Source organism: Sturnira hondurensis, unplaced genomic scaffold (genome assembly GCF_014824575.4).
Source record: "Sturnira hondurensis isolate 20B ecotype Veracruz unplaced genomic scaffold, ASM1482457v3 Scaffold0006571, whole genome shotgun sequence".
NCBI classification, from domain to species: Eukaryota; Metazoa; Chordata; class Mammalia; order Chiroptera; family Phyllostomidae; genus Sturnira; species Sturnira hondurensis.
This window is the reverse complement of record NW_028079202.1, coordinates 5,338,048-5,351,372: the sequence shown is the minus strand read 5'-3', so window position 1 is coordinate 5,351,372 and position 13,325 is coordinate 5,338,048.

Genomic DNA, 13,325 nt, shown 5'->3' with positions numbered 1-13,325 from the left:
ATCTGAGATGGTTTTAAGTGGGTTCTGATGATGCAAGTGGACATGTGAAAGTATCTTGTGATACCTACATTAAAAAAAATCCCCAGTACAGAAGAGTTTAAATTGTCCAACCCATAAAGGCATTATTTTTCTAACAAGTGAACTTATGTTCTGTTTCTTGTTTCCTCCAGTATTTTATAGATTCTTTGGAGTAATTACATCAATTCTGCCTGATCCCAGGCAATTAACTCTTCAGCTCCAGTTCACCTGGCTATCTTGATATCCCATCTTCTTTTTAGATGCTTGAATTTGTTTTTTTTAATATATTTTATTGATTATACCATTACCGTTGTTCTATTCCCCCGTTTATTCCCCTCCACCCGCACCCTCCCTCCCCCACCATTCTCTCCCCCTTAGTTTATAACCACATGTCTCAAGTTCTTTGGATTCTATATTTCCCCCACTATTCTCGCCCTCCCCCCTATCCATTTTCTACCTACCATCTATGCTATTTTCTGTGCCTTCTCCCCCCTTCTCCTCCTCCCACTCCCCTGTTGCTAACCCTCCATGTGACCTTCATTTCTATGGTTCCACTCCTGATCTAGCTGTCCTCCTGGTTTGCTTTTGTTTTAGGTGTGGTTGTTAATAGCTGTGTGTTTGCTGTCCTTTCACTGTTAATATTTTTCATCTTCTTTTTCTTATATAAGTCCCTTTAGCATTTCATATAATAAGGGCTTGGTGGTGATGAACTCCTTGAACTTGACCTTATCTGAGAAGCACTTTATCTGTCCTTCCATTCTAAATGAAATTTTTGCTGGATAAAGCAATCTTGGCTGTAGGTCTTTGGATTTCATGACTTGGAATACTTCTTTCCAGCCCCTTCTTGCCTGTAAGGTCTCTTTTGAGAAATCCGCTGACAGTCTGATGGGTACTCCTTTGTAGGTGACTGTCCCCTTATCCCTTGATGCTTCTAGGATTCTCTCCTTCATTTTGGTCTTGGCTAATGTAATTATGATGTGCCTTGGTGTGTTCCTTCTTGGGTCCAACTTCTTTGGCACTCTCTGAGCTTCCTGGATTTCCTGGAAGTCTATTTCCTTTGCCAGACTGGGGAAGTTCTCCTTTATTATTTGTTCAAATACGTTTTCCACTCGTGGCTGTTTCTTTCCCCCTTCTGGTACCCCTATAATTCGGATGTTGGAACGTTTAAAGATGTCCTGGAGGTTCCTAAGCCTCTCCTCATTTTTTTGAATTCTCATTTCTTCATTCCTTTCTGGTGGGATGTTTTGTTCTTCCTTCTGGTCCATTCCATTGATTTGAGTCCCCGTTTCCTTTCCATCACTATTGGTTTCCTGTGCATCTCCCTTCATTTCAATTAGTTTAGCCTTCATATGTTCCTCTAATTTGTGACTTTGTTCCTCTAATTTGTGACTATAATCTACCAGTTCTGTGAGCATCCTGATAAATAGTGTCTTGAATTGTGCTTCTGAGAGGCTGGCAATTTCTCGGTCGCTTAGAGTTATTGGCTCTGGGACTTTGAGTTCTTCTTGCGCCATCTTTCGGGTTGTTCGTGCCTGTTCCATAGCAGGATCAGAGCCCTAAAGTGTTCACTAGAACAGGGCAACTAAGTCGCTGGGTTGTGACGCTGTATGTGGGGGCGGGGTCAAAGAGGGACTATGACGTCCTGTCCACCGCCTGCCGCCACGGCCCTCACCGCAGTTGCTGCCATCACCGGGCCCAAGCGTTTCATCCCACTGCACGCGAGTGTGCCACCGCCGTCAGCCCTCGCCCCCTGGGCCCTGCGTGGTCTGTCTCACTGTGCGCAAATATGCGCCTGCGGTCTGCCCTGCACCTCAACTGGTTCCCGTCTGCCTGCGCGCCTGGGTCGGGGCCCTGTCCTGCCCAACCCTGCTCGCTGCTAGCTCCGCCCCTCTTACCGTACCCATTGAAGGGTTAGATGTAGTCGGACTTCTGTATAATTCAATTTTCTGTCCTTTGGTTGTGTCTTTGTTTCTCCAAACGTTTGTTGTATTCAAACTTGGTTGTGGGAGAAGGCACAGTGTTTCCACCTGTGCCTCCATCTTGGTGGAAGTCTAGATGCTTGAATTTGAATTTCACCCAGCCTAGGTGGGTCTTTGAACTCAGTGTGGTATTGTTATGTGAACTGGGTTTTTATCTCATTTAAAATTGCTCACTGACACAAACAATGGAGCAAGGCAAAGCGTTCCTCAGCAAGAAGTCCAGTATTTACTGTAGAGTAAATGATCACTTTTTAAAGTCATTCTTTGTTTTCCAAGAAAATAATTTGTATTGTTTAATCCAAGGACTTTTTAAAAAAATATGCTATCTTTCTTACTAAAATATTTCAAAGAACTGAAATGTTTGTGTTCTTCAAAATAAAGAAATTAAATCTTAACTCTCAATATGATGGTATTTGAAGGTGGAACCTATAGGGGGTTATTAGGTCATGGGGGTGGAGCTTTCATGAACGAGTTTAGTGACCTCATAAAGGGACTTCTGAGAGCTCCATAGCCCCTTTCATCATGTGAGGGGCTTCCATAACCCCTCACAGTGAATAAATGGTCCTTAATGAAACTGGGGGATTTTACCAGACACCAAGTCTCCAGTGCCTTGCTTTAGAACTTTGCAGCTTCTAGAACTGTGAGAAATAATTTTCTTCTGTTTATAAAGCCAACTGATCTATAGTATTTTGATATAGCAGCCAAAGTAATCTAAGACAAAAATACATTATTGACAGGTTTAGGAAATTAAATCTAGTATTCCTCAAGAATATTGTGTAATTGCTTTATGGCCCTTGCACAAATTTTGATGCCTCTCGTTTTATAATATGATGCAGAGAAGTAGGAAGAGGGTAAAATCAGTTCTCATGATCTGTTTCTCTGCATGCAGATTAAAACTGCTCCCCAAAGTCATTCTGTTATCATTTTTCTCAGAGACAATAAGCAACTCAGTGAGGGGGTTGCGTGGAGGCTATTCCAAGAGAAAACCTATTGTCTAGTGATAAGGACATTGAGAGCTCCAGCTGTTGATATTTTATTATAAACTCATCAATACTTATTATTCTAATCTTTGCTTAAAGGCAAACACTAAGAGAAGGCTATACAGTAGATAATCTATAGATTGTGTAATGACTGCTTGTGTTAATCTGGGATATTAGTAAGTAGTAATATTAAAAGGGACATTTGAAGTAATGGTGAATAAAATTAAACTAGATTTAAATACACGGTGTTTTAGGTTTGTAAAAATTCATGGTTTCTAATTTGCACATTAAAAATAATCTTCATAAAATTTTCAAAACCAGCTTCTTAGTGCTTTTAGTATGCTTAAATTCTCTAGGTAAGGGCACTAACATTGTCAATAGGAATCAATATTGGAAGTGCTTCTAGATCATCTATTAAAAAAGAGCTAAAAAGTTAGTCATATAAATTTTTCAAAAATTCTGATGTATATACACAGCATTTAAATACACATACTCCCTGCATACAATTTAATCAGATTCATGTATTTATAATTTTGTTCATCAAGATTTCAGCGTAGCAACAAGCCAACATTATAATTTAATATATGCTAAACATGCAATATATAGTCCATAAAATACTACAAATCTATAAAATATGATCTCAGAATGCATATATTTGAATTACTATGTTATAAGTTATTTTGAATTTATTAAAATAGAAAATCCTATTAGACAGCATTTTATGAATATTTAATCCTATTCTAATTTCGGACTCCTGAATTTTATAAGAATCTTTATCTCAGGAAATCAAATGCAATTATCTACATTGTCAGAAGTATACACTGGTTGAGTCAGTGTTACCATTAGAGTCATCTTACTTCAAACTCGTTATTTTTTCTCATGTACCAGTAGGTCAGTTTTATTTCTGGAAAGTGATAGAAAATATTAATTGAATGGGAAAATTACCTAAAAGTAATATATCTTTATTGCATAATGGTTTTTGTTCTTTATCAATACAATTTTTCTTTTAACAATATGTTTAGTGCCTTTCCTGTGCAAAGCACGTGTTCAGTAGTGAGCCAAGCAAAGATAATTAATTGAGTGAGGTGCTTCCCACAAGGGATTTTCAGTCTCAAGAGCGACCTATGCTATTGAGCAGCTGCCATTACTGGTGTCCCATAGCCACTGTGAAAGGGAAGTAGGAATCCATTGTGAGTGATGCCAGAGGAAAATCTGACTGATGATAAGTCAGGATGTGAACTGAAAGTGTAATTAATATCCTGGTAATTTTCAATCAATGCCTATTTTTATCAGTAAAATTTAAGCATGCATTACCCAGTCCAGACACCTGTAATCTGTGTAATAAAATATAAGCAGCACCCAGGAAATTTTCACCATACCAAGTGGTGATCAGTTTTTCTGACCTCTACTGAATGTATATATTCTCAAGTTTTATAGTAGCTGCTTCTTTAATATAATAATAAGATCAGTGATCATTACGGTGCTTATGATTTATTTTCAGACATAATTTAACCCCACATTATCTTATTTTTCTCATGCCTGTTACTTTTTCATTAGAATTAGTGAATTTGTCATCAGTTATTTTAAAATAAAACAGCATTACTTTTACAATTGTCCATAACTCTCAGATCTTCTTTTATACAATTTTAAGATGATTATCTCAAGAAATCTCTCAAATATTCATTTTACCATTGCTTTGATTATGATTTTAAATCTATCCAATATACTCTGAAATTAGATCTCAAATTTTAATTAAACTGAGATTAAACTCTTATGAACTTAAACACCCCTATGATGGAGGAAGTTGTTTTTTCTTTCTTTTTATTTTAATTTAGAAGCAATAATCAGCATATACAAATTATCATTTGTTTAATAGAGTTCAATTATTGCTCAAAGTATAACACCACTTGTAGAACATATATTCCACAGGTATTTCTACATGCTTTTCAAGGAGAAAATGCATTTATTTTATAAACAATACTGTTTATAAATATTCTGGCAGGGTATAGTGTACTTTATTAAATCACTAAATATTAGTTATGGATGATATAATTACATTGAAGCTATAAGCACAAATTTTAATTAGATATCTTTTCATTTAGAGAGAGAATATATAGTCATGATGAGGTACAGAATGTGTTTTAATATTTTGTTGCTAAACAAATTAATGAGGCTTTTCTGAAAGTAAGGCTAGGTGTTTACCTTTTTGATGTCTTTATTTCTGCAGCTATCTTTATAGATAATTAAAATATATTAAGTTTCAAAGACTTATAATTAGTATGTTTATTGGTCAGGGTAACAGGTGAAAATAGACAACAAGTTAAAATTAGGATAATTGAAGGAGGATTTAAAGAAAGAACTAAATATAAAACAGGCAAGATGTAAGGAACCTGCATGAGACAGCCAGGACCATCAAGCTAGTAGGAGTGATTATCAGCCCTAGCCCTCTTTGATGAATTGGAGCGGAAGCACTTCTGAGACCACCAAAGGAAATTTCCTGAAGTCTGTCTTGCACAGAGAAGACCCATCCTTGTGCACTGTTCGTGGGATTGTGGACTAATATAGCCTCTAGGGAAAAATAATATGAAGTTTCCTAAAAAAATTAAAAATAGTACTGCCTTATAAACCAGCAAGTCCATTTATGGATAATTTTCTGAGGAAAACAAAAACACTAATTCAAAAAGATATATGCACCCCTATGTTCATGGCAGCATTATTTATTAGTTGAAATATGGAAGTAACCTAGATGTTTATCAACACATGAATGGATAAAGAAGATGTGGTACAGCTATACAGTGGGATAGTACTCAGCCATAAAGAAAAGAATGAAATCTTGCCATTTGCAAGATTAGATAGACCTAGAGTGGGATGTCAAACTCATTTTCACCGGGGGCCACATTAGCCTCGTGGTTGCCTTCAAAGAGATGAATATAATTTTAGTCCTGTATAAATGTAAGTACTCCTTAACTGTTAAATAGGAGCTTGGAGCTGCCCCCAGGTAGAAACAAGGTGCTGGGCTGGATAAAACAAGGAAGAGGGCTGGATTCAGCCCACAAGCCTTGTGTTTGCCACCTGTGACCTAGAGGGTATTACGTTCAGTGAAATAAATCAGACAGAGAAAGACAAATGTCATATGATGGCACTTATAAATGGATTCTAAAATACAAAATAAATGAAAAGACAAAATTAAACAGATCAAACTCATATTTACAGAGAACAAACTGATGGTTGTCAGAAGGGAGGTGGTTGAAGGGCTGAGTGAAAAGGGGGGAGAGGATTAAGAAGTAAAACTCCCAGCTATAAAATAAGTCATGACAGAGGAGATAGTGGTGAAATAGGTGGGAGCTGAGCCCATTTGCTCACACACCAACTGGGACACTTAGCTGATCTTCTGAAAAATACAGTGAAGAGTCAACAGAATCTTAGCCAATATGAAGTTTGCAAGTCATTGTGCAGAGAACACTTTAAAATGGGTAGTAAGGAGGTTTTATGGGTGGACAGGGAAAAGCCCTGGGTATGGCACCAGAAACTGTGGCTGTTGCAGGAACATTAGAGGAGAGGCCAGGTTAGGGATAGTAGCCCAGTGGCTTCCTCCCCTACTAGGGTGGGGAATCCACAGACCTGTGCCAGGAGAAATGGGATTTAAAGATGCACAGAGCTGGTGGCACACCCTAGCTGGGGCAGTGTGATCTGTGGCTGAGACAGCGCTGGAAAGGAAAATAAGATTCTGGCTGCACATAGAGCTGGGGAAAGAAGAGGGCCAGGTTGGTTGGAACTGACTTGGACTCTTGACTTGCTAGAGAGTTGGAGTGTGTGGAAAGCCAGGCAGTGGCTCGGGGCTGCAGCACTAGCACACAGGGACACTTTTTTCAAAAGGGCAGAACCCTGTGCATACCTAACTGCCTGGCCAACAAGGAGGGAGGTTAGTGGGCATGATCAGCACCCAAGAGGTACACCAGGGCAATTTGATCAAAGGGGTGCAGAGTGATTGGTTTCTTGGCACCAGCCCTACCCAGCGTTACAGAGTGGAGAATTCAGGCAACAGTGTGCTGAGAGCACAGTGGGCAGGGAACTGTGGACCTGAGATTAAGTGAGGCCAGACTGTGCCCCCTATATTGGCAGAACCTCTAGGAAAGGAAGATTGAACCCAGCCACCCAACTCAGGCAGGGGCAGGGGAGATATGAAAAACTGTCTGGGCAGGCTTAACAACCTGCAGAGGGCTGTTTTGCAATAGTAAGACTAACACCTAAAAGGGCCCATTTTGAACTCCCCACAAAGTACACTGAGTCCTAGGGCCCTGTTTCACTGAGACCATCAAAACAGGAAGTTAAGAAAGGGTACGAAAAGGGGGGATTCAGGGTGCTGCCCAGACTAGGTTCACACACAAAGATGCCGATGATAACTAGCAGGAGAGAACTGACCCTCTTACACAGATTGCTCCCGACCCCCATGAAACAGACAGACATTTAAGCAGAAGCTATACATTATTGGAAATAAAATGGGACAGAATAAGACAAGAGGTGCAGGGGTGGGAGAACACACCCAAAATTTTCCCCAAAGACTGAACAGTATGTCCCAAGGGAGACACAGAGACCCTCCCCCCCTAAATCATGACAGAATCTCCCTTTAGAGGCAGGGGAATGAGATACAGGAGGTTTGGCTAGAAGTTGGATGACCCGCCTGGAGACCTTGAGATGATAAAAAGCCAGAAAAGGATCAGGAAGAAGTCAGAAGGTGAACACAAAGAGCTGAGATGAATTTCACCTTGCTCATCATCAGAAACTTGCATATTTTTCTCTTTCTTTTATTTTGTGCTTCCTTTCATACAGCATTTTAATATTTCTTCTTTTATTTCAGTTGTATTCCAACTAACTCACAATGCTTAATCTTTAATTTTTTTCAGATTATATATTATTATCATATTATTGTTATACCATATCTCACATAGCATCCTTCCCTAGTCTTACTCCATTTTGCCATCTTCCTGACTTTTCTGTTGTTGTAAACTTTATTTTCTCTCAGACCACACCATGTTCCTATTCCTTACTATTACCATTTCTCCTCCATCTAACCTCACATAAGTGTTCTTCTTTCTTAAGTCACCTCATATCTTTCCCCCTTGTAATAGTCCTATTTCCATTCCACCTTTATAAATTGTAGCAATTTGCATGAAATATAACAATTATTGCTGTACTTCTCCAACAGAACTCCAATTTCTTCACTATTTGTACTTTAAATCCCACAGGATACTCTCTCCCTGTCTTACTCCATTTTACTCTCTCCTGGCCCCTGATCAGTTGAGTGAGGAATTTTATTTTATTTTTATTTTTATTGTTGTTCAAGTATAGTTGTCTCCATTTTTCCCCATCACTCTCCTCCACTCCACCCATCCCCACCTTCCACCCTCAATCCTACCTATCTTTGGCTTTGTCCATGGGTCCTTTATACATGTTCATTGATGACCCATTCCCTTCTTCCCCCCTTTGTCCTCTTCCCTGTTCCCCTCTGGTTACTGTCAGTTTGTCCTTTATTTTCATGTCCCTGGTTCTAGTTTGCTCACTTGTTAGTTTTGTTGATTAGGTTCCTATTAAGGGTGAGATCATATGGTATTTGTCTTTTACTGCCTGGCTTATTTCATTCAGCATAATGCTCTTTAGTACCATCCACACTGTCATGAAGAGTAGGAGCTCCTTCTTTGTTTCTGCTGCATAAAATTCTATCATGTAGGTGTACCACAATGTTTTTATTCACTCATCTACTAATGGGCATTAGGCTGTCTCCAAATATTTGCTATTGTAAATGACACTTCTGTGAACTTAGCGGTGCATAAATTATTTGAATTTGTGTTTTGGAATTCTTTGAGTATATTATCAGCAGTGGAATCACTGGGCCAAAAGGCAGTTTTACTTTTATTTTTTTCAGGATTTTCATATTGTCTTCCACAGTGGTTGGTTGCACCAGCCTGCCTTCCTACTAACAGGACACTAGGGTTCCCTTTTCTCCACATTCTTACCAGCACTTGTTTGTTGATTTATCAATGACAGCCATTCTGACAGGTGTAAGGTAATACCTCCTTGTGGTTTTAATTTGTGCCTCTGTGATGACTAGTGGTGTTGAACACCTTTCCATACATATATATAGGCAATCTGAATGTCCTCCTTGAAGATATGTCTATTCAGGTCCTTTGCCTGCTTTTAGTAGTAGTATTTTTCTTCATGGTTGAGTTGTTTAAGTTCTTTATATATTTTGGAGATTAAACTCTTGTCCAATGTACCATTGGCAAATATGTTCTGCCATACAGTCAGCTCCTTTTATATTCTGATGATGGTTTCTTTAGCTGTGCAGAAACTTTTTAGTGGAAGCATATACTGTGTTCATGGATTGGAAGAATTAACACCACTAAAATGTAAATACTACCTAAAGGAATCTATAGATTTAACACAATTGCTATTAAGATATCGGTGGCATATTTCATAGATCTAGAGAAAAATTCTAATAACTTATATGGACCCTGATTACCTTCAGCAATCTTGAGAAAGAAGAACAAATTTGGAGGGATCACAATACCTGATATTAAACTATGCTACAAGGTCACTGTATCAAAACAGTCTGATACTTGCATAAGAACAAACATATAGATCAATGGAAAAAATAGAGCAGAAATAAACCCATATCTTTATGGTCAATTAATATTTGAAAAAGGAGACAAGAGCATATAATAGAGTACAGACAGTCTCTTCAATAAATGGTTCTAGGAGAACTGGGCTGGTACATGCAAAAAAAAATGAAACTAGAACACCAATTTACATCATACACCAGAATAATCTCAAAACAGAATACTTAAATTATGAGTCATGATACCATAAAATTCCTAGAGAACATAAACATATTTTGCATAGCAATATTTTTGCTGATTTATCTTCTAGGGTAAGGGAATAAAGGAAAAAATAAACAAATGAGACTACACATTAAACTACACACTACTTTTTGGACCAATGCTATGGATTTCTCTTTTTTCCCCCAATTTTTTAATTTAATTATTTTTCAAGTACAGTTTTCTGTCTATTACTCCCATCCCATCCCACCCCCCCATCCTCCCCCCTCCCTCCCATTTCCACCCTTCTCAGTTGTCCATGTATCCTTTATATAGGTTCCTCTAAATCCCTCCCTTATTTTCCCTGAAATTCAATTATTACTTCATAGTGATATTAAAATTGTAACTTGGATATGCTTTTTGAGATAAAATTAAACTTAAATCAAGTATGATCAATGTTTCCTGATGGATATAATCTATCCTTTAAACCTATATTCACAAACAGTAAAAATTTTGTCAATGTTACAAGCAAATGAAGCTTTTAAAATTAATTTAATTTGAAACACAATTTAAATAATCTTAATAATTAATAATTAATTATGTTATTTGGGAAAATTAAAATTACTAAAAATAATTGCACCAGATATTATGAGTCAATGATCAGAATTGGATATTGGCAGAAAAGTGTCAAGAGGAACTAGACTTAAAAAAATCCCTGGAAGTCAGTGAGATTTATCTTAATTCTGATTTTGATTTGTGGTCTGGAGAAGAACACACATCCTGTATAAACACCTTGACAAAAAATTTTCAATGTCATCATTATATTAATACAGCATCTTCCACACGAGGTAAAACAGTAAATGAGAGCACTCCTAAAGTATTTTGAATGCTTAGAGGGAAGGTATTTTATTGAGAGCTTTCCTTCAAGATTGCACATGAAACTCATAATGTGAAAATAGTTTATTTTCATATTTATTACATCTATTTAAAAATGTTAATTCTTAAAATAAAACATAAGAAAAAATGTCTTCTTAAAAAAAGTATAACTACCAACATGTATAATCTAATAGCAGGACAGAAATTCTTCCAGCATAACATTTATGACTGATAATAATACCAAGCATTTCCAAGGGAAAACAAAGAAAACAGTATTACAATAAATGTAGCAACATGTAAATTATTTGTTAACATAATAATTCATATTCATATTATGTATAAGTGACTTTCTTCAATTTCAGTAAGCTCATTGAATATTAAATTTCTTTTAGGTTTGAAGATACTGAGTTCTTCAGTTCAGAAATTGTATTCTTCATTTCCTATCGGCCTTTGTTGACAGTTTTTATTTCCTTTTTATATTGATATAGTTTTCAGTGAGTTCACTGTAGTTTCCCTGTAGTTTCTGGTAATTTTCTGTGGGATCATTGAGCTTTCTGATAGCCATTTCTTTGAACTCAATATCTAATAGTTGACTTCCCTCTATTTTATTTAGTATTCTTTCTGCACTTCCTTCTTTTCTTTCATTTGGGGATTGTTTCTTCCCATTGTTTGTTAGAATCTTCTTGCTAGCCTCTGCTTCTTAAATGTGTTTGTTCTGAGTCCCTGGGTTTACGGTGTGATCTTCAATGGTAGAAGACCTGTGAGATTCAGTGGTGTAGTCTTAATCTCCTGAGCTTGCTGTTTTTAGGCTTTTGTTATGTTGGCTCTCTGTATGTCTTTGGGTTTTGATTGTTGTTGGGTCTTTCTTTGGTGGGTGCTTCCCTCCAGCTGGATACCTGACAATCACTCCATCCACAATGTCTTGTGTTCTGTTGTGCAGGTGTGGACAAAGTTGTTTTGAAGCTGGTTCTTCTGTGTATACAGGTTTTGAGGCTTCTCTCTCACTCTTATTCAGTTTTTTATTCTGGGTAGTTTCTACCCTATTTAGTTGTATTTCCAAATCAGTCCTGGATTGAGGTTAGTGTTGCTTCCACTCCCTCCTTCACCTTCTTCTGTTGTCATCTGGTTCCTTTTCTGGTGGGTTTTCTCTTCCAGCAGGTATATTTGTGCTCAACACTCCCAGCTTGCAAGTTCTCTGGAGTAGAACTTGATAATTTTAATTTGTGTTACTGTCTCTGTTGTTGGGATGAGCCCTGTTTGAGCCTAACTCTGTTTTTTTTCTCCGCTCCAGGTATTATTGTCTCACTTTATCTCCAGGATTGCTGAAGAATGTAGAGAACTAAAGCCAATGCCTCCAAGTCATAAAAGCAGAATAGCAATAACTGCTTCCAGTTGCACCTGTGGCTGGCTGAGCCTCCACATGGACCACAGCCAACCCAGCGCCCATCTACTCCCTTCTCAATGGCAAGTATGTTTGAAGCAAAGTTCTTTTCTCTCTCTCTCTCACACACACACACCAACACACACAAAGGCACAAAGAGAGAACTAGGAAAATTGTAACACTTAAAACTTTGTGTAAGTAATAAGCAAGTTGTTCAAATTTAGTGAAGTAAATATTTTATACATTTACTGGCACTATATATTTCTTCATATATATATTTGTTCACATATAAACATCGCTAATTTTGGTTACATGTGTTTAAAAAAATTTGAAACCTATGTAAATCTAGAATAACTGGTAGTCTTATAATATCTTTGTGATAAATTATATTTTATAATGCTCTGTTTTGTTAATATTACAACTCCTTAATTCCTCTAATAATCTTCACATTTTGTTTACTTTAGTATATTTTTTTACTCCCAATCCATAATGCACTGTAAAACTAAAAAAGGGGGCTATTTCCTAAAAATGTGATTTGACAGTATTTCTATTTTTATTAAATATTATGCAGATACCAGCAAGGTGAAGTATTTAATTAAGGTCTTTTTTAGGATAACTTCATTAAATCCTTAAAAAACAACTTCATGAATTTAAATTTACATGCCTCAATCCAGCATTCTATACGGTTTTATTTTGTTATGTGCACAATAAAAATAGGTTTTCACTAACATATCAGAAAAGTTTGTGACTTATTACCAACTTTTATGACAGTAATTTCTACTATGCAGTTATTGTTTTAAAAGTTGACACCTCTATATAGAAATGATAATAATTTATCCATAGTTTTTATTGGAGACACAACAATTCTACATAGTCATATGCTGCTTAACAACAGGAATACATTCTGAGAAATGGGTCATTGTGTGATTTTCAGTCATGCGAGCATCAGAGAGTGTAGTTATATACAAACCTAGACACTATAGCCTACTACTCACCTAGGCTGTGGTGTATACCACTGCTGGATAGATAGTCCATTGTTGACTGAAACATCATTATGAGTCATTCCTGTAATTGTCAAGACTATTGTCTTTCTTTGTATAATATGAATATATATAACATAAATAATATAATGTAAAGGTATTATGCAAGTAATTGGGCCTTAAAAGTAAAACATCACAAAGGCAGTGAGCATTTTGCTGGTTTATTCTGTTTTATTCTTATCAATCAGTTGCCTTTATTGCTGTGATATAATAAGAAGGAAATTCCAGATAGAAAA